Source organism: Cetorhinus maximus, chromosome 3 (genome assembly GCF_964194155.1).
Source record: "Cetorhinus maximus chromosome 3, sCetMax3.hap1.1, whole genome shotgun sequence".
Classification (NCBI taxonomy): domain Eukaryota; kingdom Metazoa; phylum Chordata; class Chondrichthyes; order Lamniformes; family Cetorhinidae; genus Cetorhinus; species Cetorhinus maximus.
In genome coordinates this window covers 170,606,304-170,629,584 of record NC_135881.1, presented here as the reverse complement: position 1 = coordinate 170,629,584, position 23,281 = coordinate 170,606,304, and the positions used below count along the sequence as shown (strand labels likewise).

The window sequence follows — 23,281 nt, the reverse complement described above, 5'->3', positions numbered from 1 at the left end:
TGGTTTGGCTACTCACTGAATTACCTCACTGAGCTACCATTTTTAAATATTTTATTTGCATTTAGTGCTGGCAAAGTTAAGGCCAGCTAGAAACTCAGTGTCACCGTAAACAACTCTTTGGGCCACAATTGTAGCTTATATTCGAGTATTCAGCAGGGTACCTTAGCTGTGCAGAGTACATAAATGTTTTATTTTACAATCATTAAATTAATGAAATAAGGCCACTTATCTCAGATGACAATGCCACATGCTGTTCCGTTGAATTGTCCCTGCCACTAGACAGGTAGTTCTGTGGCTGCTGGGACTAAGACAGTTTGGCAAAAACTCCTGATGCTGTACACATTTCCATTGATGGGAAAATCTGACTTTTGGCCAGTACCTATATTCCTTCCGGTAATCCCAACTCTTCCAATAAAAAGGAAAAATTGCATAATACATGCTCTGAATCATCTTCCATTATTTAGGAAATCATGTTACAGTTACAAATTACTCACTCACTAACTGGAATGGACTGTAGTAAATCAAACTTAATAATCAGAATGCATTTTATTTTATTTTTTTTTTTTTTTTACACAAACACACATTTTGTTCACTTCCATTAAGTGAATACTCCCAGATATAAACTTGTGACCTTCACCACCCAGAACGACAAGAGAGCAGATGCAGGGAAAGGTCCAAGTTACCCTCTGTGTTACACACCGCTCAACTTGGACATGTAGTGGAACTCCCAACCTAGTGGAAATACCTTCACCATACCTACTGCAACAGCGCAAGGCGGCAGCTCACTGCCACCTTCGAGGGTAACTAGGGATGGGCAATAAACACAGGCTTTGCCAGTTACAGTCACATCCCAACAAGGAATATTAAAAAGTCAACAAGTAGCCTTACCCTCGCATATTCCTTCAAAATATATGCTTAATTTGCTTGCAAGGATCAAGTGTATGGAAGATGAACCTGATTTTTTTCCCCACTGGCCACCAGATAAGAGTTTACCATGTTTATACCCGCTCCAGAGTTGCATTCTAAGCCATTAATTAACCAAGGAGAGGCAGGTGGAGATGCATAGCTATCCTGAGAATTGACTCCAAGGCACATGGCAGATTAACTACAAACCCTGCTGTCTAGCGTTTTTAAACAACAAAAAAAAAGCTAAGAAGAGGATGGATTTACATCCTCAAATCAAAAAAAAATACTTCTGATAATTTTTCTTCGATATGGAAATAGCTGAAGAACACAACAGCTGGTGTGCTAAGTTATGCAAGGCAAGAGGCCTTGAGTTCAATTGCTGGCTTGTACTGAGTTTGCTGATTTCAGCTAGGGTAGCAGGTGTAGCATTAGCATTGGCCTCAGTATCCTTGGGCTAAGAACAAGAAACTAAAAGTTCCCAGCCAAAATGTGTGGATCTGTTGGTAGAAAGTAAGGAATGCAAGGAGCTTGCACTTGTTCAGTCTCCAGTATGAAGAACTGGTACATCCACAAGGTATCGTGGAACTGAATGGAGCTTGTGGAGTGGTAACCCACGATTGCAGCCCTCAAATCACCAAAAGTCCAGGTCATGAAATTTTGCACACACACTGCTGTTCGTGGGATCTTCCTGTGTGTAAATCAGCTGCCCCATTTCCTGAAATTAGCTGCTCCTTAAACAACAAGTGATGACACTTCAAATAGTGCTTCATTGACTGAGCTACTTTGTGACATCCTGCAGTTGTGGAAGGTACTATATCAATGCAATACCTTTCAATCTGCAAAAGCTGTGCTTCTCTTGTAAAAGCTAAAACTTGCACCAATTAATGCACTAGAAGGCTTTAAAATAGTTGAAATTAATGTATTTTCAAATCACAATGTATTATTATGCCAATTGTTCCAATTTATGGATTTTTTTTGAGACAGGGCATGATAGGACATAGAATTCCCTCCTTCGCCGTGAGACATCAGGTCTGAATGGGTTGGTTATAAACTGATAAAACATCACACAAGTAACTGCCAAATTAACTTCTTAATTATAGCATACATAGGGAGGAGGAAACAAAACAAACTGCCCAGATTCCTACTTTTACTCAGTGACTGCGTGTGTGCATGCGTACCTGCTGCAATAAGAAACCTCTGATGTTCCCTGTTGCTGAACTTACCTCATCCCTACCACTACTGAAAGCCTTCTCTCTACCTTTCACACCTTCATCCTCCATATCTCCAATGTACTCCTTTCCAGCCTCTCAACCCCACCCTACAGAAACTTCAACTCCTCTAGTGATCCACCACCACTGCCTTCACTGCCAACTATTGGCTGTCTGGCCCTCAATGTATTCATTTCAAAACCTTGCTCACCGTTACCTTCAAGGGCAGTTAGGGATGGGCAATAGTTTTGGCTTTGCTAATGACACTAAAATCCCATGAACAAATGAAAAAAAAGTACATGTCTTCCAAGGCCTTGTTCCAACAAACCTCTACAACCTCCTCCAACCCTACATCCAAGCTCATCCTCTTCTGAAACACATTCTCTCTTGATACATCGCTCTTCACCTTCCATTGCCTCCCCAAAATTTACTTCTTCAACCGTACCGTCCATCAATTCCTGTAACTTCCTTCCAACTTCTGCTCAGTGTCCACTCCCTCCTTGTGAAGTATTTTGGTATATTCTGCTCCATTAAGTAGGCTAACTAAGCTTAAATCAGCTTCCCGAGTGCAGCACTGAAGGACGCCCTTGGAACCACATCCCGGCAACATTCAATTCCTTCAGACAAGGAGGGGAGGGCAGTGGAGAAGCAGGGTGAAAAAGTTAATTGAAAAGAAAAAACTTCCTGCATTGGCTATAATTATGAGTAACAACCAGGAAACATTTTGATAAAGTACAAAAGGAGAAACTGTCTTAACTGGCAAAATGGTTGGTAACCAGAGGACACAGATTTAAGATAATTGGAAAAGAACCTTGGAAAAAAGAGATGAGAGGACTTCATTATAACAAAAAAATGATCTAAATGCACTACCTGAGAGAGTGGTGGGAAGCAGATTCAAAAGTAACTTTCAAAAGGAAATTGGAGATATACTTAGAATCATAGAATTGTTACTGCACAGAAGACGACATTTAGCCCATCATGTTTATGCTGATTCTCTGCAAGAGCAACTTACCTAGTCCAAGACCATCAACTTTCCACCTCCCCCACACGTGGCCCTGCAAACTTTTTCTCTTCAGAATTATCCAATTTTGTTTTGGGGGACGATTGAATCTGCCCCCACCACACTCACAGGCAGTGAATTCAAGATCCTAACCATCTGCTGCATAAGAAAGGTTTTTCCTCATGTCGTTTTGCTTCTTTTGTCAATTGCCTTAAATCCGTGGACTCTGTTTCTCAATCCTTCTGCCAATGGGAATAGTTTCTCTCTATCAACTCTGTTCAGACCCCTGTTAAATGTGGTAATGTATCAAATACCATTTGGAAGTCCAGGTACACTACATTAACCACATTACCCTCATCAACCCTCTGTTCCCTCATCAACAAACTCAAGCAGGTTAGTTAAACACAATTTCTCTTTCATAAATCTATGCTTGTTTTCCTTAATTAATCCACCCTTACCCAATTAACTGTTAATTTTGTCCCAAATTAATCCATTCTAAAAGTCTTCTCACACTTGAGGTTAAACTGATTGGTCTGTAGTTGTTAGGTCTAACAAGTATGTAAAAAAGGAAAAAAAATGAGCAAGGAATATGGGGAAAGAGTGAGGGCTTGGGGCTAACTGAATAGTTCTTTCAAAGTGCCAGCACAAGCACAATGGGCCAAATGGCCTCCTGCATTGTGTCATTCTATAGTTCTATGAGCTTTCCAATCCCTTTTAAAAATGGTTTGTGGTATATGTTATGCTGGAGCTGAGGAAAAAAAAGTTCAACTTCCATTCAGATGGGGAACCTAACATCCATATAACACGCATGAGATTCTGGTGTCAAGTTGTTAAGGAATGACTCACAGGCAACAACTAACTGCAGCTGTGGAGCACATGGCATCAAAGGACAAGAACATGTGTTGAACTTTACTACTTATTGCAAACTTTTAAAATATTAAAATATTAAAGGGGCAGGTGTTGCACCTCCTGTGTTTTTACCTCCTCTCTCTTCACTGTGCAAGGCTCAAACACTCCTTACAGGTGACCATCAATTTAAATGTATTTCTTTCAATTAGGTGTACTGTATTCACTGCTCACAATGCTTTCTCCTCTATATTGGGCTAAGTGCTTTGCAGAACACCTCCCTTCAATCCATAAGCATGACCCTGAGCTTCTGATGGACTGCCATTTTAATTCTCCATCTTGCTGTCATGCTGCCATCTTTTTCCTTGGCCTACTGCAGGGGTCCAATGAAGCTCAATACAAGCTCAAAGACCAGCACATCATTTTTTGATTGGGCACTTTACAGCTTTCTGGGCTCAATGTTGAGTTCAAGAATTTCAGACCATAATCTCTACTCCCCCATTTTGTTTCCTTAATTTTGCTGATTTCAGCTTTAATCTTGTTTTTCTCCTGCTTTTGCAGGGCAGCTGTTCATCATTGTCATTCACGCCTCCCCAGGACACATCTTTTGTTTCTTTACTTGTCACATTACCACTCCACATGGCTCTGTCCTACCAACTCTTCTTGTCACTTAAACTCTCCTTGCTTCTGTCCTATCACAGACCTTCGCTTTCAGTCTTTTTCCATTCTCCTCCAACCTATTACACTTCTAGCTTGCCAGAGTTTGCTTGTGATGCTCTCCGCACGGTGAGCCCGCTGCTGGGCAATTTTTTTTTAAAATTCTTTCATGGGATGTGGGCTTCGCTGGCCAGGCCAGCATTTTTATTGCCCATCCCCAATTGCCCTTGAGGTGATGGTGAGCTGCCTTCTTGAACTGCTGCAGCCCACGTGAGGTAGGTACACCCACAGTGCTGTTAGGGAGGGGATTCCAGGATTTTGACCCAGCAACAGTGAAGGAATAGCCGATATATTTCCAAGTCAGGATGGGGTGTGGCTGGGAGGGAAACATGCAGTGGTGGTGTTTCCATGCATCTGCTGACCTTGTCCTTTTAGGTGGTAGAGATTAATACCAGCAGTGGCAATTAATGCCCACTTAAGGGCCTCAGTTGGCAGTGGGGCGAGAAGGCCATCCACCACAGACCTATTAGGGAAGAGACAGCAAGGCAGCGGGGTGCCCACCTGCCACCTGATTAAATGCCCCCACCACTAAGTTCACCATGAGGGAGGGCACAACATTCTGCCCATGGCAAACAGTGAGCAAGATAGTAATAGACTTCAGTAGGACAGAAACTGGCTGGTGGAATAGGTGGACAAAAGGCAGATGAAATGCAAAGCATTTTGTTAGGAAAAAAGGCAATTCATGCTAATTTTAATGGGGATACCAGGGACCTGGAGGTGTTTTTGCACAAATCTTTGAAGATGACAGGGCAGGTTAACAAAACAATTAATAAAATATATGGAATTCTGATATTTATCCTGAGACTTAGGGCACAAAAGCCAGGAAGTTTTATTGAACCCATGTAAAACACCGGTATGGCCTCAGTTAGAGCAATGTGCTCAATCCTGGGCACCACACTTCAGGAAGAGCGTGAAGCTTTAAGGGAGGGTTCATAAAAAAATTACTAGAATAGTTCCAGGGATCAGAGATTAGAGTTATGTGGATAGACAGGAAAAGCTGGTGTTGGTCTCCTTAAAGTAGAAATGGCTAAGAGGAGATATGATAAAGATGTTCAAAATCATGAAGGGTTTAGATAGTCTCTCTTTATTTACTCTGCTTCCAATGGCTAAAGGGTCAATAACCAGATAGTATAGATTTAAAGGTGATTAGCAAAAGAGCCAGAGGTGACAAAGAAAAAAGAACTTTTATGTAATAAGCGTTTAGCATTTGGAATACATGCCTGGTGGATGTTATTCAATAGTAACCTTCAGAAAAAAAGGAATTGGATAAACACCGGAAGGAAAAAAAATAATTGGCGAAATATGGAGAAAGTACAAGAGAATGGGGCTAACTGGACTGCTCAACAGGCCAAATTGCTCAGTATTGTACGATCTTAACCTCAGTGCGTTGTTATCTTATTGGCAGTATTTTCTAGTCGTCGGGGGGGGGGGGGGGGGGGGGGTGTTGCAGGCGGACCCGGGAGCGGCCGGGAAACAGTCCGCCACCCGCATCAGCTCCTGACTGTGATTTCACGCTGGCTGGCCAGTGAAACGCGTGCTGAGAACCTCAGCACTGCCGGGGTGGGGGCGAGAGCAGCGCATGCGCCGGGAGCTGCTTCAGGGAGCTGAAAACTTGTAGAAACTGAAATAAAGATTTTAAAAATGAGAGAAACATGACCCCTCATATAACTCAGTCACATGAACAGGGAAATACTAAGAATGGTGTCTAAAAATTTTTACTTTTTTTCAAATTACAATTGGAAACCTTATGCTGCCTGTGGATGAGGTTTCATAAAAACTCTAAAAGGTCCCCTGGCTGATTCGCCCACCTGCCAACCATAAGGTTGAACAGCTGTGAAAAACTGCATTTAATTAATTGATTTAGGGCCTCAATAGGTCTCCTAATTGTCAGCGGGCACCCGCCAACCGAAATATCGCGTGAGTGTGCGATGATGTCAGGACGCTCGCCAACGCCATCGCACGCTATTTTACTCCCGAATGGGTTGGGCGCCCGCCCGTGGGATGCAAAATCCTGCCCTACATTCCTGACTAGTTGAAAGACTGGGTATGATTGTCAATAGATACTGAAGATGAAAGAAAGTTGCTGATTTCAGAGAAGTAAAATGTTTGCAGTAAATGCAGCTTTCTTTATCAGCTGCTGCCCAACATAAATTGACCTTTCATTTTACACACGTGCTCCTCAACAGTCTCTGCTTCCAAGCGATTCCATATCCAGAAGTTCTGCACATATTGGGAGTTCATCCAGAAACAGCACAATGACCCCTTACCAATTTAAAAAATCAGAATAAAGATCTGAGGTCATATGAACAGTCATTATGTTTTCCACTGTTTAAGGAATTCATCCCATATTTGTTTAAGTCTGTTTCCTAGTTGACTGCTTACATGATGAGCTTGGGAACAGAATAGCAGGGTGGGTCTGATACAGTACAGAACTTGGCAAAAAGCTATGGCAGCACTGAGTCATACTATCTCCAGTAATACAAAAGTAAAATACTGCAGACTGGAAATCCAAAATAAAAACATAAAATGCTGGAAATATTCAAGTCAGGAACACCCATTCCTCTCGTGCAAATCTGCCTGACCTGCTGAGTAGTTACAGCATTTTCTGTTTCCAACTCCACTAATGTCTGATCAAGTATTAAGGAAGCAAGTCAGGGGAGACTGTTAGGAATTAAAAGACTTCTGGTATTACATGTTTTTTATACTCTGGAATAAATAGGAATTAGAAATGGGCTTCAACTCATAGTAGCTGAAAATATAGCAAACGGTTTTCAATGGGTGCAAGTCTGCTTTAAAATCTCTAAAATATGCACTAGGACCAGGAAAATTAAATCACCATCTCACCCTCCTGTTCTACACCAGAGGTACACCCAGTCCTGTTTCAAGTCAGGTCATTTGGTACCCAATATACCTGTCCAAAATCATCAGGCAACTATTTAATATTGCCAAATGAAGGTTCTGCATTTATTTCAATTTCTCTATTATCCCACTGATCAGTTCTACAATAGACAGAGGAATTATGGATAGGAGGATACCATTTCCAGTTGATTTTTAGAGGGATCAACTCATTTCAGTTTTATCACTAGTTTATTCATGGTGATCACTTGTGCACTGCTTTTGATTCTTTTGGAACAGACATTAAACTCTCCGAAATATTACATGGCTGAGTCTACGGTGGAATTTTAACCAGAGCTTCTGGTAAACCTCTTGCACACTAGCCAATTAATGTGACTAGAAGAGAAGGCAGAGCAGGCAAAAGTCCAAACACCTGCACCTGCAGACAGAAGAGGCAGTAAGTCTTACACCATTACAGTGTACAGACCAAGAACTTCAGAATTCCTTTGGCTCCATATAATGGGACTAGCCATTATACAACACAGTCCCGTTGGATCCATGAGAGGCAGCCAGCAATTTTATGGTGGTACTTCCTGTATTCAGAAACTAGTTAAGCCAACGTGTGCTTGATAGTTATGCTCTCTTTCCTTGAAATGATGAAATATGTAAGTCCACATACTGGGGAATTCAGATGAGATTTCTTAATGACTGGCCTATTAGGGGATATTAAGGTAGTTAATGTCTCCATCTTGACATGTGTGATATAAAGGGCTTGTTTTTGCCTAAAGTTATTGTCCAAGCTGTTCAACTTGAGGTCATTTGTATTTCAGTGAATTTGAAAGAAAGGGTCCTAATCACATTCGAACATTGCATTGAGAAGTTTACTGAAGTCCATTGCATCCAAAAATGTTGCAAATTACTGGTGGTGTAAGAAACATGCTAAAGATTTTTTTAACTCCTTTTGGGTTAATTATATTTTTATTGTTTCCTAAATGTTTATACCATCAGCATCTTACTATGTTTTCCTGCTTTTATATATCTTGCTTATAAATAAATTTGACACCTGAATGTTATGTTTTGACAGTGTGGTATTTACCCTAGCTTTCAGAATAGAAAGGAGTGGCCATACCATTTGGTCTGTGAAGTCTAAGGAGCAACTGGTTAGTCTGGTGCTATCCTGTCCCAGCCATATCACATCTAGGTTTTAGATCATGGAATACTCAGCCTACTTGTAGAAACAGTCTCTCTGGTGTGAGCACTGAAAAGTAGTGTTGGGATAAACCCAAATGACAACATAAAAGAGACTCCTCAATATTACATTTCTCACTTGTAAAACTTTGAAAAATTATAACCAATTATGCTCAGTTATGGCATGATTCATAAAAGTGTAAACTTTCATACAACCAGGATTTTTGTTTTATACTTTCACCTTACAGGAGTTGATCAAAGCCACCTTTGTCCCAAGTATGGGATGTGAAATTTGAGCCTAAATCCTCTATTCCATGTGTTCATGTTATCAATGCACAGTTTGCAGAGGAAATAGTTGTCTTGCCTCATGACTTTAATGACTCCAAAAGTATCACAAGCTATTTGTCTGTGAATGCATTTCCAGCCTAAGTCTGGATTGCACAAAGTAAACCCCAACGAAATTGAGGCAAACAACAAATGCCCTGCCACGCTGTAACAGAATTAGCCAGTTTTAAGAAACATACTGGAAATAAAAGAGCTGAAATATTTAATGTTCCAATGCAAAAAATGGACTTCATTCCCTGCCATAGAAGAGTTTACGGGTAGAATCTTGTGGAGACAACCACAGTGTTAAACCACAGCAATCCAAGGGCCCCAAGTGGACTCAGCCAAGGTCATAACTCAGATAGACAGTCATCCAACAAAAGATCAGGATCAACTTTATGTAGGCAATAACTACTCAGGGTATTATTTCAGTAATGGTATTATAAACATAGAAAGAAAAGAAGGAACAGAAGTAGGCCATTCAGCCTCTGAAACCTGTTCCACCATTCATTGAGCTTGTGGCTGATCTGCATCTTAACTCCATTCGTCTTAGTTCCACATTCCTTTTACACCCTTCTGTCATTCTGAGTTAAAACATATGCAATTAGTCTGTTCCTTTCTTTCCATTGACCATTCCCAAAGCATATTGTGATCGTCCAAGATTTTTCACTCGCTGCAATTATTGGATGGAAAAATCATGGGTTGTGGATGCACTATTTCCAGCTGTGATAAAAAAATGGCCTTGATGAATTGTGTTGTCCAAATACTGTCCAAAAGAGCATCAGCCATACAAAACATTCCTACATGAAAAAATATTACTCAAACGATGTCAATATGCAAAAGTGCCACGAGTTGTGATACATTGGTGTAGTGACATGCTAAGCCACAGACGGATAACAACATAGGTTCTCTCCGTGCTTCTTAGCTGTTGAGTTCCTTCTCTTGGCTGGGGTGCAATGAAGAGATTTTAAGTTGAATATTAGAGGGTATTAGGTCAATAGGGGCACTCTGGTTCATTTCTCAGCAACCAATTGCCAACAGTGACCCTGACAGAAGCCTTCCAAATATTAACCACTTTTTTTTCTTAATTCATTCTGGGATGTGGGCTTCGCTGACTGAGCCAGCATTTATTGCCCATCCCTAGTTGCCCTTGAGAAGGTGGTGGTGAGCTGCCTTCTTGAACTGCTGCAGTCCATGTGGTGTAGGTACACCCACAGTGCTATTAGGAAGGGAGTTCCAGGATTTTGACCCGACAACAGTGAAGGAACGGTGATATATTTTTAAGCAAGGATGGTGAGTTCCTTGGAGAGGAACTTCCAGGTGGTGGTGTTCCCATCTATCTGCTGCCCTTGACCGTCTAGACGGTAGTGGTCATGGGTTTGGAAGATGCTGTCGAAGGAGCCTTGGTGAATTCCTGCAGTGCATCTTGTAGATGGTACACACTGCTGCTACTGTGCATTGGTGGTGGAGGGAGTGAATGTTTGTGGATGTTTTGCCAATCAAGCAGGCTGCTTTGTCCGGGACGGTGGCAAGCTTAGAGTGTTGTGGGAGCTGCACTCATCCAGGCAAGTGGGGAGTATTCTATCACACTCCTGACTTGTGACTTGTAGATGTTGGACAGGCTTTGGGGAGTCAAGAGGTGAGTTACTCGTCACAGGATTCCTAGCCTCTGACCTGCTCTTGTAGCCACAATATTTATATGGCTAGTGCAGTTCAGTTTCTGGACAATGGTAACCCCCAGGATGTTCGTAATGGGGGATTCAGTGATGGTAATGCCATTGAACATCAAGGGGTGATAATTGGATTCTCTCTTGTTGGAGATGGTCATTGCCTGACACTTGTATGGCACGAATGTTACTTGCCACTTGTCAGCCCAAGCCTAGATATTGTCCAAGTCTTGCTGCATTGGACATGGACTGCTTCAGTATCTGAGGAGTCGCGAATGGTGCTGAACATTGTGCAATCATCAGCGAACATCCCCACTTCTGACATTATGATGGAAGGAAGGTCATTGATGAAGCAGCTGAAGATGTTTGGGTTGAGGACACTACCCTGAGGAACTCCTGCAATGATGTCCTGGAGCTGAGATGACTGACCTCCACAACCATCTTCCTTTGTGCTTGGTATGACTCCAACCAGCGGAGAGTTTTCCCCCGATTCCCATCAACTCCAGTTTTGCTGGGGCTCCTTGATGCTGCACTCGGTCAAATGCTGCTGTGATGTCAAGGGCAGTCACTCTCACCTCACCTCTGAAGTTCAGCTCTTTTGTCCATGTTTGAACCAAGGCTGTAATGAGGTCAGGAGCTGAGTGGCCCTGGTGGAACCCAAACTGGTTGTCAGTGAGTAGGTTAATGCTAAGTAAGTGCCACTTGATAGCACTGTTCATGACCCCTTCCATCACTCTACTGATGATCGAGAGTAGACTGATGGGGCGGTAATTGGCCGGGTTGGATTTGTCCTGCTTTGTGTGTACAGGACATACCTGGGCAATTTTCCACATAGCCGGGTAGATGCTTATGCTGTAGCTGTACTGGAACAGCTTGGCTAGAGGCACGACAAGTTCTGGAGCACATTTATTGCTGGAATATTGTCAGGACTCATAGCCTTTGCAGTATCCAGTGCCTTCAGCCATTTCTTGATATCATGTGGAGTGAATCGAATTGGCTGACATGTTGGGGAACTCTGGAGGAGGCCAAGATGGATCATCCACTCTGCACTTCTGGCTGAAGATTGTAGCAAATGCTTCAGCCTTATCTTTTGCACTAATGTGCTGGGCTCCCCCATCATTGAGCATCCTCCTCCAGTGAATTGTTTAATTGTCCACCACCATTCATGACTGGAAGAGGCAGGATTGCAGACCTCATTTTTAGGTATGGCTGGTGCTGCTCCTGACATGCCCTCCTGCACTCTTCATTGAACCAGGGTTGATCCCCTGGCTTGGTAGTAATGGTAGAGTGGGGGATATGCTGGGCCATGAGGTTACAGATTGTGTTTGAGTACAATTCTGCTATTGCGAATGGCCCACAGCGCCTCATGGATGCCCAGTCTTGAGTTGCTAGGTCTGTTCAAAATCTATCCCATTTAGCACGGTGGTAGTGCCACACAACACGATGGAGGGTATCCTCATTGTGAAGGCGGGACTTCACCTCCACAATGACTGTGTGCTGGTCACTCACTCCTACTGATGCCATTATGGACAGATGCATCTGCGGCAGGCAGGTTGGTGAACATAAGGTCAAGTATGTTTTTCCCTCACCATCTGCCGCAGACCCAGTCTAGCAGCTATGTCATTTAGGGCTCGATCAGCTCAGTCAGTAGTGGCGCTACCAAGCCACTGTTGGTGATGGACATTGAAGTCCCCAACCAGAGTGCACAATGCACCCTTGCCACCCTTAGTGCTTCTTCCAAGTGGTGTTCAACATGGAGGAGCACTGATTCATCAGCTGAGGGAGGGCAGCATGTGGTAATCAGCAGGAGGTTTTGTTGCCCATGTTTGACCTGATGTCATGAAATTTCTTGGGTCTGGAGTTGATGTTGAGGACTCCTAGGGCAACTCCCTCCCAACTGCATACCGCTGTGCTGCCACCTCTGCCTAGCCTGTCCTGCCATAGGACAGGACATACCCAGGGATGGTGATGGTGGTGTCTGGTACATCGTCTGTAAGGTATGATTCCATAGGTATGATTCCGTGAGTATGACTCTGTCAGGCTGTAGCTTGACTGGTCTGTGAGACAGCTCTCCCAATTTTGGCACTAGCCCCCAGATGTTAGTAAGGAGGACTTTGCAGGGTTGACAGGGCTGAGATTGCCGTTGTTGTTTCCGGTGCCTAGGTCTGTGTGTTACATAAGAAATTGGAGCAGGAGTAGGCCATTTGCTCCCTTGAGCTTCTTTCACCTTTCAATAAGATTATGCTAATGATCTCCCTCAGCCACACCTTCCTGCACTATTCCCATATCCCTCGATTCCCTTAGTATCCAAAAATATATCAATCTCTATATTGAATATACTCAAAAACTAAACAGAATTCTAAAGGCTCGCAATCCTTTGAGTAAAGAAATTTCTCCTCATCTCACCCTTATTCTGAAACTATGACTCCTCGTTCTAGATTTGTCAGCCAGGGGAAACTTCTTCTCAGTATCTACCTTCTCAGGCCCCTTAAGAATTTTATATGTTTCATGAGATCACCTCTCATTCTTCTGAAGCCTAGGAAATATAGGTCTAGTCGACTCAATCTTTCCATATAGGATAAAACCCTCATCCCAGGAATTAGTCTGGTGTAACATTCATTGTACTCCCTCTAAGACAATTATATTCTAAGACAATTATATTCTTCCTTAGGTAATGAGATCAAAGCCATACACAATACTCCAGGGGCAGAATTTAACAGCTCCCTGCTGGTGGGTTTGCAAGAGTTGGAGGGTCTGTTAAGTTACCTGGGCAGCCATCCCACCACCCTGTCACTCACCCCCAACTTGAATAAAATTTTATGGCTGGCAGGAATGGCCCCTTTAGGGCTGCTTCCTTCCCAGCCTCAATTTTGAGGCAGGCAGGCGGTGGTCAGGTGGGGAGAGAAGCCCAGCAGATCACCCTGTTCAAGTCTCTGCTGGGAAGGAGGTGGGCGCTTCACTCATGTACCGCATTTCCACATTGGGTATCCATCCAAGGTCTGCCCCGTCCCTGCGAGGTCTCCCTCTCCCACTGGCCTCTCCATCAAGATCATCCATCTCCCGCCACCGGACCTCCCTTCCTGTCCCCGTCATGACAGCCCCACACTGACCTCTATCCTGGCTCCAGGGTTTAGATTCTCGGTACTGCTTCTAGAACCAGCAGCGACCATCCTACTGCAACTACAGAGCTGCCGGCCAATTAGATTGGCTGGCAGTCCTGAGAGGCAGGGCTTCCTCCTGACTGAGGGGCAGAAGGCTCACCTCCAGCCAATTAATGCTGTTCCCAGCATTAAATAGCTGCAGGACAGCCAGTGTCAGCAGGGATGCGTTCCCTACCAACTCATAGGTTGGTGGGGCAGCAAATCCTGCCCCCCATTAAATTCTGCTGCAGATGTGATCTTATCAAGGTTCTACATGATTGCAGTAAGACTTTTTTTTGCAATAAAGACTAACATACCATTTGCTTTCCCAATTAATTGCTCTACCTGCATGTTAACTTTGTGAATCTCATGCAAGGGTACCCTAAACCCCTTTGAATACCAACACCTCCCAATCACTCAATTTAAAAAAAATTCTGCTTTCCTATTTTCCTACCATCTGTCACATTCTGGTCCACTCACTTAAATCATCTAAATCCTTTTGTAGTCTCTGCATCCTCCTCTTACTTACTATCCCACCTAGCTTTGTATTGCCAGAAAACCTGGATACAGTACATTCGGTCCCCTCATCTAAGACATTGATATAGACTGTAAATAGCTGACACACAAGCACTAATCCTGGAGATGTTTCATTAGCAAACAAGAAAACGTCCCATTTATTTGTAATTCTCTATTTTCTGTCCGTTAACCAATCCTCAATTTGCTGAGTTAACAAAAGTAAATCCTTTCATCTCCCTTCTGATTCTTTTAACAATTACTTAAACCAGTGTCCTCTGCTTACAGACCCACCAAAACCACTCTTAATTTTGAGAAACTTTATTAAATTTTCCTTTGACCTTCTCTGCTCTAGAAGCATTGTCATCTTGAGACTTAACCACTCCAATACTGTCCTGGCTAGCCTCCCATTTTTCATAAAGTTGAATTTATCCAAACCTCTGCTGTGTATATCCTAACCCTCACTAAGTCCAATTCAACAATCATTTGAGCTTGCTGACCTACATTGGCTCTTGGTCCTGTACCATCTTGATTTTGAAATTCTCATCTTCGTCTTTAAATCATTCCTTGGCCTCGGCCATCCCTATCTCTGTATCCTCTTCAAGCCTAAGATCTCTGCACTCCTCCAATTATGGCTTCTTGCATATCCCCAATTTTTACTATTTGACCATTGATGGCCATGCCTTCAGTTGCGTGGGCCCCAAGATCTGGAATTCACTCCCTAAACTGGTCGGTCCCTCTACCTTTCTCCTTTTCCTTAAAAGCTACCTCTTTGACTAAGGCTTTTGTCACCTGACCTAACATCTCCTTATGTGGCAGAGTGTCAAATTTTGTTTGACAATGCTCCTGTGGAGTACCATGGGATGGTCTACAATATGAAAGCCACTATATAAATGCACATTGTGGCTGCTGAGAACAATAGCAGCTTCGCTAATCTTCCCACTTATTAAAGTTCATGGTACTGATAAGTGGGTTGGATAATAACTTAGTGCTCAGTGACCAGATAACACTTAAAGAATGTCCTCAAGACAACATTACATCCATTGTAATCAGTTTCAGGTTTGAGATTAATGTGGGCCGAGAACTGCTACGTCAGAGTAAGTTACCAGGCCACATTCTTCACATTGTCACCGTACAGGCAGCGGGAGGGGATTTCCAGCTTGACACTTGCTTATCAAAAAACATCTAGGGGAAGTTTAAGGCCAAAGTTAATTTTAAACAGAGACAAACAATTGTCCTCATGTTTGGGGGTTTTTCCCATGAATTAAAAAAACTCCAAAAAAAATTCAATCTTCACAATAACAACTGCATTTTCTCAATTAATGAAGTTGTTTTGTACTGATCTAAACTTCACACATTGATTTATTGGAATATAAGAAATAAAAGGTTATCTGGCCACAGTAAGGATTCGCTGCACATGTACAAAAATAAAAAAGTTAGTTCTCAAAACAGTTTGTGGTGGCGGTCGTACTTTCACATTTCCACCCTCCCCCAGCCCCCAACCCCCGCCCTCTCCCCACATTGTATTTTCAGGCCCACAAAGTGAAAGTAAACGTGATGAGATAAAAGGATGAGAAGTAGAATTGGTTTTAATCTGAGTCAGAGTGTGGACAGGAGATCAGGCTCAAGACAGGGAAGAGAAGAAAGAGAGGGACAGTCTGAAGATTCAAAGGGATAATTCCCAATTCAGCTGCAAAAGAGCAGCCCTAACATGGCAATTTAAATTAATTTAATATCAGATGCAGATTTCTTGACCAACGCTTCTAGCATGTACCTCTCTCCATTTGTGAACTCTTACTTGGATGATCAGATTGCAGAGAGCAAGCAGGATGCTGAAGCCCAAAGCAGTAGAGATTGTGTGTGGGCTGCTGGTGGGAGGAGGGAAAGACAGGAAAAGTTGAACATGAATCCCAGGAAACAGAAAGACAGAAGCTTGGGAGAGCTGGATGACTAAGTGCAAAGCAGGAAATTGTTCCCAGCCTTGGAGAAAAGCTGGGAGAGATAGCCATGGAACCCAAAAGGACAGAGTACAGTACAGTATAAAAAGCTAATACTACACAGATGCAAGAGAGGCTGGGGGTTTGCCTAAATAAATCAATAATCAGAAAGACTTGCATTTAAAAAGCACCTTACACAGCATCAGGATACCCCATAGCACATTCCAACCAATGAAGTGCAGTCACTGTTGTAATATGGGAAATGCTACAGTCAATTTGAACACAGTAAGCTCCCATGAACAGCAAATGGGTTGATAACCAGATAATCTGTTTTATTTAACTGATATTGGTTGAAGGATAGATTGGCCAGGACACTGGGGAGAACTCCTTTCTTTTTCACTAATGCTCTGGAATCTTTTACATCCACCTGATGATCCGAGGCCCTGTCCACCTTAACATCTCATTCAAAAGATGCAGCACTTTAGACAGTGTTGCATTCCTACAGTACTGCACTGCAATGTCAGCCTAGATTGTTGTGTTCCAGTCCCTGGTGCGAAACATCAACCTTCAAAGGCATGTGTTACCAGAGCTAACCCCTGGAGAGGTGTCTAATTAAAACAATTGTTTGGATAAACAGAGTTTGCTATAAATTAGGTAAACTATCTCTATTTCCTAATAATGGTATAAGTAAGTTATATTGGTATTTGTAGGTGTTAGGAACATGTTTCAGCTTTAAAGTTTAAGTCTGATTTGTATTTCTGTGTCTGTATGTTAAGAAAGGTCAAATGGAGTTTTAGTTTCGCTTTAAGAAAAGGTGCTTGCATTTCTAATGAGGAGTTTTACGATCCCTAAGGAGAAGTTAAACAAACAACAGTCGAAAACTAAGATACAAGCAAAATACTGCGGAAGCTGGAAATCTGAAACAAAAACAGAAAATGCTGGAAAAACTCAGCAGGTCTTATAGTATCTGTGGAATCCATATGACCCTTCTTCAGAGCTGAAGAGAAGTGGAAATGTGGTGACATTTATACTGTTTAAGGGAGGGTGGAGCAGGTAAAGTTGGACAGAAGGCCAGCGATAGGTGGGGGCAAAGAAGAGAATGACAAAGATGTCATGAACTAAAGGACAAAGGGAGTGTTAATGGTAGTGGTAAGGGCTAAAAAAGATGCTGATAATGGTGTAAAGGTAAGAAATCAGAATGTGATAATAGCAGATCAAGGGTTGCATTGTGTGAAAGAAAATAACAGAAAACTGGCTGTTGCCTAGCAACAGGAGGCTAGAGGGGCAGATCCCTCCCACAGACACACACATACACACAGAAGCGAAACAGCAGTTCTTTTGGAAGCTGTTTGAGTGCAGTTCATTCTGAAAGTTGCTGCCAGGAGAGACTGGAGCAAAGGGGACAGATAGGGGACATATAGCCAGTCACAAGCTAAAGATCAGGAGGCAGTGTGAGAGGAGCAGCAGCCTTGGTAAGATTTAAAAAGAGCGGGAGCTGAGAGAGCGGAGATTTAAAAAGAGCGCATTTCAGAGCTGGAGCTGCGGGTGGATACACTGTGGAGCATTTGTGATGCTGAGATTACCATGACCAGCACGTTCAGTGAGGTGGTCATACCACAGGTAAAGTCTTGAACAGGCTGAAAGGGTTTAGGTGACCACCAGACAGTGTAGAGGAAGGCAGGTAGTACAGGAGTCTCCTGCAGCCGTCCCCTCTTTAACAGATATACCGTATTGGATGTTGTTGGGGGAGACGACTTCTCAGGGGAAAGCAGCAGAAGCCAAGTCCATGGCACCATGGGTGGCTCTGCTGCACAAGAGGGGAGGAAGAAGAGTGGCAAGGCTATAGTTATAGGGGATTCAATGGTAAGGGGAACAGACAGGCGTTTCTGTGGCCGCAAAAGAGACTACAGGATGGTATGTTCCCTCCCTGGTGCCAGGGTCAAGGATGTCTCCGAGAGGCTGCAGGGCATTCTGAAGGGGGAGGGTGAACAGCCAGTGGTCGTGGTACATATTGGTACCAACGACACAGGTGAAAAAAAATGATGAGGTCCTACAAGCTGAATATAGGGAGTTAGGACGTAAATTAAAAAGTAGGGCCTCAAAGGTAGTAATCTCAGGATTACTACCAGTGCCATGTGCTAGCGAGAGTAGAAACAACAGGATATACTGGATGAATACATGGCTGAAGAAATGGTGTAGAGGGGAGAGATTCAGATTCCTGGGACTGGTTCTGGGGAAGGTGGGACCAGTACAAACAGGACAGGTTGCATCTAGGCAGGGCCGGGCCGGGAGTGGGGGGCGGGGGGGTGGGGGGCTGCTGTTTGCTAGTGCGGTCAGGGAGGGTTTAAACTAGAATGGCAGGGGGGTGGGAACCTGAGCAGGGAGATAGAGGAGGGAGAAACAAGGATAGAAACAAAAGACAGCAAAAGTGGAAGGCAGAAAAACAAGGGCAAAAAACAAATGGGGTCAGTGCAAAATAAAGCTAAAATGACTAACAAGGCTAAAAAGACAAGTCAAAAGGCATTGTATCTTCATTCTTGGAGCATTCGCAGTAAGGTAGATGAATTAACAGCGCAGTTGGATATAAACGGTTATGCTATAGTTGCATTTACAGAGACATAGCTGCAAGGTGGCCAAGGATGGGAATTGAACATCCAGGGGTATTTAATATTTAGGAAGGTCAGACAAATAAGGAAAGGAGGTGGGGTAGCATCGTTAGTAAGGGAGGAAGTCAATTCAATAGTGAGGAAGGATATTGGCTTGGAAAATCATGATGCGGAATCTGTTTGGGTGGAGATAAGAAACACCAAGGGGCAGAAAATGTTGGTGGGGGTTGTCTATAGGCCCCCAAACAGTAATGGAGAAGAAAGGAAAGGCATTAAACAGGAAATTAGAGACACATGCAATAAGGGTACAACTGGAATCATGGATGGCTTTAATCTACATACAGATTGGACAAACCAAACTAGCAATAACACTGTGGAGGAGGATTTCCTGGAGTGTGTACATGATGTTTTTTTAGACCAATATGTTGAGGAACCAACTAAAGAGCAGGCTATCCTAGACTGGGTATTGAGCAATGAGAAAGGATCAATTAACAATCTTGTTGTGCAGGATCACTTGGGGAAGAGTGACCATAAAATGATAGAATGGAGAGTGAAGAAGTTGAATCCAAAACTAGGGTCCTGAATCTAAATAAAGGGAACTACAAGGGTATGAAGCATGAGTTGGCAACCATGGATTGGGGAACCTTAGTGAAAAGGTTGACAATGGATAGGCAATGGCTAATATTTAAGGAACATATGCATGAATTACAACTATTATCCATTCCTGTCTGGTGCAAAAATAAAACAGGAAAGGTGGCTCAACCATGGATTACAAAAGAAATTAGGGATAGTATCAGATTCAAAGAGGAGACATATAAAATTGCCTGAAAAAGCAGCAAGCCTGAGGATTGGGAGCAGTTTAGAATTCAGCAAAAGCGGACAAAAAGATTGATCAAGAAGGGAAAATGGAGTATGCAAGGATAAAAACCTGACTGTAAAAGCTTCTATAAATACGTGAAGAGAAAAAGATTAGCAAAGACAAACATAGGTCCCTTACAGTCAGAAAACGGAGAAATTATAAATGGAGAATAAAGTAATGGCAGAAGAATTGAACAATATTTTGGCTCTGTCTTCACAAAAGAGGACACAAATAATTTCCTAAAAATGTTAGGGAACCAAGGGTTTAGTGAGAGGGAGGAATTGAAGAAAATCAGTATTAGTTAAAAAAAATGGTGCTAGAGAAATTAATGGGACTTAAGGCTGAAAAATCCCCAGGGCCTGATATTCTACATCCCAGAGTACTAATGGAAGTGCCTGAAAATATTGGATGCTTTGATGATCATCTTCCAAAATTCTATAGACTCTGGAGCAGTTCCTTTAGATTGGAAGGTGGCAAATGTAACCCTACTGTCTAAAAAATGAGGGAGAGAAAAAACAGAGAATTACAGACCAGTTAGCCTAACATCAGTAGTGGGGAAAATGCTAGAGTCTGTTATAAAAGAAGAGGTAACAGAACACATGGAAAGCATTAACGGGATTACACAAAGTCAGCATAGGTTTATGAAAGGGAAGTTCTGCTTAACTAATCTACTGGAGTTTTTTTTAAAGGATGTAACTAGTAGAATACATAAGGGAGAGCCAGTGGATGTGGTGTATTTGGATTTCAGGAAGGCCTTTGAAAAGGTCCAACATTAGGGGCTAGTGGGAAAAATTAAAGCACATGGGATTGGGGGTAATATACTGGCATGGATTGAGAATTGGCTGATAGACCGGAAACAAGAGAGTGGGAATAAATGGGTCTTTTTCCGGGTGGCAGGCAGTGACTAGTGGTATACCGCAGGGATCAGTGCTTGGGCCCCAGCTATTTGCGTGTCTGGGCAAACACATGGCAGATGCAGTATAATGTGGATAAATGTGAAGTTACACGCTTCGGTGTGAAAAACAGAAAGGCAGTTATTTACTGACTACATTCAAGAAAGAAATTGATAAATTTTAAGATATTAGGGGCATCAAGGAGTATGGAGAGAAAGCGGGAATATTACATTGAGACAGAGGATCAGCCATGATCTTATTGAATGGTGGAACAGGCTCAAATGGCCGAATGGCCTATTCCTGCTCCTAGGTTCTATGTTTCTAAAAACCCCAAAAATCCAGGGGAGTGGAAGAAGAGTCCAAAGATGACCTTCTAGTCAAAGAACAGACAGGAACCTGGAAAAGGCCCTGTTAAGTGAAGTTAAGAGTGAGGGGCAGAAAGAAAGTCTCGATGCTTCAGATTGAAGGAGACAAAAGCTGCAGAAAGCAGATTTAAAGTGAGAACTGCTTGTAAGAGGCAAGAAGGTCCAAAGAGACAACTGAAGGTCTGTAACTCTTTGCCTTGGGCATGTGAAGCAGTGGTGTACTATTGATAGCTGAGTCAGAGAGACAGAGTGTGTGGAAGACAGCTTGAATGCAAGTGGTGACCCAGGGAAGAGGAACATCAGGAGGAGAGTTTGAAACCCTGGAAGTGAACCCTTGTGGAAAGCGTCTGAGAGAAAGCATCGGTTTGGGAGAAGATTCCAAAGGGAGTTCTTGGAGAATGGAGATTGGAAACCCTCATGTGAAGGGTGGAATTCAGCGAGACTGGGTACTTACTGTGTACATTAGAGTATAAGATAGCTTTTGTAAATTGTGTACAAATCTGTACACATCTGTAAAGGTATAGTTGTGGGTGAAGAAGTATTGTAACATGGCTCATCTTTTCTTTTGTTGAATAAATGTTTTACTCGTTTGTTAAAAGTTCATCAGCTGACCCCTGTGCCGCTGTTCAGTGGCTACTTGCCACGTATCTAAACAAACAAATAAAGGTTATGACCTATCAAGCTGGGATCCACCCTGGGATCAGGCCAGACCAGGGGTAACCTCAGCTGGGGATCATAACAACCATTCATCACTTATAGTTGATTTTATTGTGACTAAAGCTTCTCGTCTAATCCACCCACCCATCACAACTCTTCCCAAAGAGTAAAAGCTTGTCAACAATTTTTGTGAAGACAAGGACCACTTGGAGAATGTCATTATGTATAAAATGAGAATATAGCTTCTTTGCCTCTGGTAGCTAGGACTGGACTACTTCATGCTCATCAAATGAGTTTAGACAGCCTCAACACAATCCAGAGTCCACAGCACAGTAATTCAGTCTACACCTCAGCACTGATAATGCTAAACTGTCACTCACACTCAGGAAGTTTGTAAGACTGAGAAAAAGAAAAGGTTGAAAAAGAGATTTGATGGAGGAATTTAAACTCATGAAGGTTCCGGACAGAGTAGATAAGGAAAAACTGTTGCCTTTGGTGGAAGGATCAAGAACATGAGGGCACAGATTTAGGTAATTGGCAAAAGAAGCTATGACCAACATGAGGAAAAGCTTTTTTCACACAGCGAGTGATTAGGATCTGGAACGCACTGCCTCGTGGTGGAGGCAGGTTCAATCAAGGCATTCAAGAGGGGATTGGATTGTTATCAGAAAAGAAAAAAATGTGCAGGGTTAAAGGGAGAAGGCGGGAAACGGACTAGGTAAATTGCTCCAAAAGGGCATGAAGGACCGAATTTTTTTTTATTATTCACTCATGGGATATGGGTGTCGCTGGCTGGGCCAACATTTATTGCCCATCCCTAGTTGCTCTTGAGAAGGTGGTGGTGAGCTACCTTCTTGAACCACTGCAGTCCATGTGGTGTAGATACACCCACAGTGCGGTCAGGGAGGGAGTTCCAGGATTTTGGCCCAGCGACAGTGAAGGAACAGCGATATATTTCCAAGTCAGGATGGTGAGTGGCTTAGAGGGGAACTTCCAGGTGGTGGTGTTCCCATGCATCTGCTCACCTTGTCCTTAAAGATGGTAATGGTCCTGGGTTTGGAAGGTGCTGTCTAAGGAGCCTTGGTGAGCTCATGCAGTACATCTGATAGCTGGTACACACTGCTGCCAGTGGTTGAGAGAGTACATGTATGTGGAGCCAATCAAGCAAGCTGCTTTGTCCCGGATGGTGTCAAGCTTCTAGAGTGCTTTTGGAGCTGCACTCATCCAGGCAAGTGGGGAGTATTCACTCACTCCTGACTTGTGCCTTGTAGATGGTGGACAAGCTCTGGGGAGTCAGGAGGTGAGTGACTTGCAGTAGGATTCCTAGCCTCTAACCTGCTTTTGTAGCCAGTGTTTAAATGGCTTGTTCAGATCAGTTTCTGGTCAATGGTAACTCTCAGGATGTTGATAGGATTCAGCGATGGTAATGCCATTGAATCTTGAGAGGCGATGGTTAGTTTCTCTCTTGCTGAAGATGGTCATTTCCTGGCGCCTGTCTGGCACAAATGTTACTTGCCACTTGTCAGCCCAAGCCTGAATGTTGTCCAGATGTTGCTGCACTTGGACATGGACTGCTTCAGCATCTGAGGAGTCATGAATGGTGCTGAACATTTGCACAAT

The 23,281-nt window shown here is 43.0% G+C and overlaps 1 protein-coding gene across 4 annotated transcripts in view; it reads right to left on the bottom strand.

Moving 5' to 3' along the window:
* LOC144679037 (E3 ubiquitin-protein ligase RNF144B-like) overlaps nt 1-23,281 on the bottom strand; it is an 81,588-nt gene that overhangs the window by 23,031 nt on the left and 35,276 nt on the right. The gene's annotated exons all lie outside the window — the stretch shown is intronic.